The 6,000-nt window shown below is 38.7% G+C and overlaps 1 long non-coding RNA gene across 4 annotated transcripts in view; it reads right to left on the bottom strand.

Moving 5' to 3' along the window:
• Nucleotides 1–355: 355 nt before the first annotated feature.
• LOC120097772 (uncharacterized) overlaps nt 356–6,000 on the bottom strand; it is a 32,799-nt gene continuing 27,154 nt past the window's right edge. For 2 of the 4 annotated variants that reach the window (XR_015641290.1, XR_015641288.1), the window contains 2 exons: nt 3,381–3,699; nt 356–1,298 (listed from right to left, as the gene is read on the bottom strand). This is a non-coding gene — a long non-coding RNA (uncharacterized LOC120097772). Of the gene's footprint in view, nt 1,299–3,257; nt 3,700–6,000 lie in introns of all 4 variants that reach the window. The other 2 variants (XR_015641289.1, XR_015641291.1) reach the window with 1 other exon arrangement.

Genomic DNA, 6,000 nt, shown 5'->3' with positions numbered 1-6,000 from the left:
GCTCCAGCTGCATATGTAGCCTTCTTGGGTACCAATGGGAGGAGAAGCCCTTGGTCATTCCAAGGCTAGACCACCCCAGCTCTTAGTGTAGGGGGATGTCAGAGCAGGGAGGCAGGAAAGGGTGGGTGTTTGGGTAGAGGAACACCCTCATAGAAGAAGGGGGAAGGGAGCAGAATAGGAGGTTTAAGGATGGGAAACCAGGAAAGGGGATAGCATTTGAAATATAAATAAAAAAAAATCCAATAAAAAAAGAAAGCCATAAGTGCTATAATACTGCATATATTGTACTGTACCAATTTTTTTAAAATATCCAGTCTTGAAATAATTTTTAATGAAAAAATGAAATACAACAAAGTTTAAACTTTAATACTTAACTTTTTAATAAAAAGGAAAACATTAAAAATTGTTTTTAAAACAACTGGGCTGGGGGTTCAGTCTTAGCAGGACCAAGGGCTTCCCCTTCCACTGGTGATCTTACTAGAATATTCATTGCTACCTATAAGGTCAGAGTCCAGGGTCAGTCCATGTATAGTCCTTAGGTAGTGGCTTAGTCCCTGGAAGCTCTGGTTGCTTGGCATTGTTGTTCATAAGGGGTCTCGAGCTCCTTCAAGCTCTTCGAGTTCTTTCTCTGATTCCTTCAACGGGGATCCCGTTCTCAGTTCAGTGGTTTGCTGCTGGCATTCGCCTCTGTATTTGCTGTATTCTGGCTGTGTCTGTCAGGAGCGATCTACATCCGGCTCCTGTCGGCCTGCACTTCTTTGCTTCATCCATCTTGTCTAATTGGATGGCTGTATATGTATGGGCCACGTGGGGGGAGGGCGGCAATGGGGGGAGGATGGGGAGAGGAACACCCATAAAGGAGGGGAGGGGGAGGGACTAGGGGGATGTTTGCCCGGAAACCGGGAAAGGGAACACTCGAAATGTAAATAAGAAACACTCAAGTTAATAAAAAAAAAAAAAACCAACTGGGCTGCAAGTATTTGCTAGCCATCATTTAATTGTGCATTTCTACATTTCTACTAGCTGAAGCACATGATGGAAAATACTATGAAGTGAGCTTTATCAATTTTCCAATTACAATTCTAAAGTACAGTTCAACAATCAATTTATTCTTGAGGAAATTTAAATGTGTGGTGAGTCTTTGACCTACTCAGGGCCCAGGTTGAAGTCTTGTGTGGTCTGAATTTGTGTGGCCACTCTTCCTATGATGACTCACTAGTGGTTAGAGCCTCCAGCACACAAGAACATATTAACTTGGGCATTTCTGGGAAATATTCATGAAGTTGTCTTCTGTACTCCTAGAGGAAAGGGAACAAAATAAAACCCTGTATTACCACACAGTTATCCATTATACAATCAGATTGTATACATCTTCAGTGAATACATCTTCATTTAATATGTTGAGCTGATCAACTGACACCTATGTCTCCATGACACCTGCATGTCTCCATGCAGAATGCTCTGAGAGTTCATGCAACAAAAGGCCAAAAAAGCAACTGCCTCTGTGGTTTCTGCTTCAAGCTCTTATCTTGACTTCCATTGATGACGGACTCTAATCTGTAAGCTGAAACAAATTCTTTCCTCAGATATTGCTTTTGGTCATGGTATTTATCACAGCAGCAGAAAGCAGACTAGCACAGCTACATAGAATGTCTATTAACGTGTGTTAAGAAACACAACTGTCAATCCTCTATTCCTTAACCTAAAGCTCTCCAGTGACCAATATCAAACCACATAAACAACATTTTAGCTTTCATGAAGACTTCCTTACCCATAATGGACAGAACGGACCATGTTAGTAAAAGCAAGTCTAGAGGTTACTTTTGGTTTTCCATCTACAGCTTTCCTATCCAACATTTATGGAACTTTTATTTAAATGGCTGCCGTTTCTCTTAACCTTGGGAAAGAAAGTACATTGAAAATCAAAAGTGAAAATATGAAATCCTGCTACAGCTAGTGGGAGATAAGTGTTTGATGTGGTTTAACTAAGCTCATACAGAAAAAAGAACGTTGCCAATCTATTGCTTTATGATATGCAATCTATTTCTTTGTATTCCCAGGAATAAAATATTCATTTCTGACTGGCAGTTAAAGAACCTAGAATTATTCATTGTCAATCCTAGGTACAATGCTGAGCCTGTGGAATACAGTTTGCTGACAGACCTTAGAGACTGCCTACCCTGCACCCTCCTGGCCAACCTGACCGTAATTCTATCCTGCTTGATTTCAGGGAATAAGAGCTATGTTGTTTAATCTAGAAGTTTTGATAACCCCCAAACTTTATTCACTTGAGATAATTATGTCCTTGTGTTTTCTAACTGATTTTTTTGTATGGTAAAACCCAGAAATGCAGAATTTTGAAGAACTGAGTAGTTTGAATTGTAACAGCTATTTTAACCAGAGCTGAGATGCACAAAATATTGCAAACTTTTCTTATTATATTCAAATAGACCTAGCAAAATTACAGATAATAGTGTGTGTTGTATAAAACAAGAGGCTTATGTGTAACACAGAAACATTGTCTCGGCCCTTAGTTTTTCATTCTTGTGGTTTTAAGATAATAGGTCCCTGTTGCATAACCTGGAGAGTCAAAGCAAACCTTGAGTTGAAATGTGAACATAGACAAGAGCTACAGAGCTCCTGACACAGAAACAGGCCAGTTAACTTCCTTCCTTTGAAAATGATTAATAGCTCACTGTATTTTAAAAACTAGAAAATGTTGTATGCTTACTGGGATAAGCATTAATCTCATTCACCAAATTCTAAGCATGTTTTAATTAAGATTATCAAGATTTATTAGAGGAAGCACAGAGACACAAAAGCCAGAGATACAAGTCCTAGTTCCCTGAGCAGCTCTCAAGATACTGAGAAATAAGATAATCTATGCACATTGCTAAAGCTCATTGTGATTTGGGGGAATGTTCTACAACTGCAAGACATTCATATTTCTGTCCTCAGTGTCACAAGCAGTTCTCTGGAGTGGTTATCCCAGAGCCAGAAAGTCACTGCAAGCCCAGACTGCCTGGGTCAGAATCCTTTTCTAAAGCAATGTCCATCTTTAAGGTCTCTTCTTGCACTAACAGGAAATATTTAGGAATCTGTGTGTGTGTGTGTGTGTGTGTGTGTGTGTGTGTGTGTGTGTGTGTATGAGAGAGAGAGAGAGAGAGAGAGAGAGAGAGAGAGAGAGAGAGAGAGAGAAACATCAGTTATCTCTGTTAAGTCTGGCTTGCTACCACAGTCTTGACCTCACCTCTCACCTGAGGTTTTTTGTTTTTTGGTTTTTGTTGTTGTTGTTGTTGTTTTATTTTGTTTTTGTTTTTTTGTTTTTTTGGTTTTTTTTGTAGCAAAGAAAATAGTGCAGTTATGTCCTTTTACAGCACCTTGGCATCGTTAGCTGAACAATGGTTCTGTATTTCTCTGAGAGATTTCTCTTGCAGTTTTTCCACTTGCAATCCTAAAAGTATACCTCCTCTTCTACCTTTCAAACCCAAATCCCACATGTCAGAGAACTTTTGTCGGTATCATCTTTTTGTTTTGATGGAGTCAGGAGTCAGAATCCTCAGGTCCTCAGGACTGAAGAATGTTCTGTTCTTTGGAGCAGATGGGAGGGTGGAGATGGAGTGGATTCCTGGAGTATTTCTAAGCATCAAACAATGAGCTTGAATTTCAGCCATGTGGTCACATTAAACACTCCAAACTCTGCAAAAAAAAATCATTATATATGTTTATAATTTATGCTTTTGGGTTACTAAACTTTGTAAAAGTTTTGTAAGTAATGAGTATATATTTATTCGTAAAGATCAGAAATATTTTTGGCATTATGTCAACATAAAGACTTTATAGGATTTAGAAGCTTTAATAAGTCTGGTACTGGACAAACACAAATTCCTTTAAGAACTATATGTAAGGTTTTGGTTCATGTGTGTGTTTGTGTTTGTGTGTGTATGTGTGTATGTGTATATGTGTGTGCGTAGTCATATGCATATATGTGTATGTGTATGTATGAGTGTGTATGTGTATATGTGAATGTGTATGTGTTTGTATATTGTCTAAGTCAGGGTTCTCTAGAGTCACAGAACTTATGGGTAGTCTCTATATAGTAAGAGAATTGGTCGATGACTTACAGTCTGTAGTCCAACTCCCCAACAGTGGTCATCAGCAGCTGTGAATGGAAGTCCAAGGATCTAGTGGTGGCCCAGTCCCACCAGGCAGGCAGGCAGGCAAGAGAAGAGGGACTCTTCCAATGTCCTTATGTAAATCTCCAGCAGAAGGTGTGTCCCAGATTAAAGGTGTGTACCACCCAGCCTGGGTCTGGGACTTGCTTTGTCCCAGGTGACCTTGAACTCAAAGATCTTCTTGCCTTAAGCTCCTGGGATTCATAGCCACTTTGCCTCAAGATCTCCAAACCAAGATCCAGGTCAGAAACTTATATCTCCCAGCTTCAAGATCAGGATCAAAGGTGAGCCTTCCAATTCTGGATTGTTGTTCATTCCAGATAGAGTCAGGTTGACAACTAGGAATAGCCACTATATATACGCATATATGCATGTATACATATATATGTGTGTCTATTAATATTATGTACTTATGTAAGTGTTATTGTTTGAGATTGTTATGCTGTAGAATGCCCATTTATCCATGTATAAGTGTATGTGTATATTTTATTATTTAGGATTATTGTGCTGAAAACTTACCACTCTCTTATCTACAACACTCTTCTTAGTTTGTGTAAGTATATTTGTACAAGCACATTCATTTGCATGTGTATCAATTTTGTATGCATATATAAATATATATGTAGCTGAATATGTGCATTTCCATGTGTGTGTAAGTGTTCATATATGTACACATGGGTCTGCATGTGTATGTTCTTATTATTTGAGATGATTGTGCAGCTAACTCACTGCTCTCAAGTTTCCAGGAGAAAAATTGCTATTATTAATAATCTAATGTTTTATAAAGTTTATTGGGGCTCGCTTGCCATATGCCAATTTGTGTTTCAGATGTATCGCCTTGTGAAAAATTGTTGGATCTTACTGCTTACTCCTATTTCAACTCTCTGTGTGGTACATAGAATCCCTGAAGATTGGATCCCTGTGTGGTCCATATATCCCCTGAAGGTCAGATCTTGGACATTAACATTACAGTTATCCCACAAAGATACTTCCAAAAATGAACGAATCCCAGAAATAAGCAAATAAATCTAGCATTTAATTGCACTAATCTCACAGTGGCCCATTCTATCTATTTTCCTGTCATTCTCCATAAATCCTGGAGAGATAAAAATAAGCTTATCCCCAAAGACCTGATCTGTCCCATTCAACCTGTAGATGAATTAAACCTAAAGTGTTGTTTATGCAAATAACCTTGACACAATTGCTCCTAATACAGCACGTATTCTAAGAAAAAATTCATTAGACTTCTAATTTTGAACAGCTCATAAACTCTCAATTATCTAATTGACCAGAAGTTCCCAGATTGCCTCAACATTAACTGTGAGCCTGTGCGTGAAGGCATCTGGCCGTTAATGATATTGATGTATGTTTTTCCCCCATGATTTTCTCAAAACAGACCTTTACATGGTTTGAGTCTCAAAATCATAATTTACCTCACTTAAATCAAGGTACTACGCATCTTCTAGTGAGTAACTTTTTCATGGAAATTATACATTATTGTTATCATATTTGATCAAGAACTCCAGTTTTTTTTCCCTGATCTCACCTCATTTACTGGCTGGTTTGCTTAGACGACAGTTTCTCACCATGTGGCCTGAAGATACTTGTGGGTACCTGAAACTCTCAGGGGGAGGCATATCTTTACAGTCGGATCCATGAACAGACTAACAATAAGAAGGCACTACTATTTTAAAATGTCATTTTTATAAGAGTTTGTAGTGGATTTTCCTTAGGCTGCGTAGCACCATAGAACACACCTGCATATGACTGTGCCCTTCATCTTTCTGTCCATCATACGTAGGCGAGGTGCACATGAGGTCCCCTA

This window comes from Rattus norvegicus, chromosome 17 (assembly GCF_021556685.1).
Source record: "Rattus norvegicus strain SHRSP/BbbUtx chromosome 17, alternate assembly SHRSP_T2T, whole genome shotgun sequence".
NCBI classification, from domain to species: domain Eukaryota; kingdom Metazoa; phylum Chordata; class Mammalia; order Rodentia; family Muridae; genus Rattus; species Rattus norvegicus.
The sequence above is the reverse complement of the archived record's forward strand: the minus strand, read 5'-3'. Positions and strand labels throughout refer to the sequence as shown.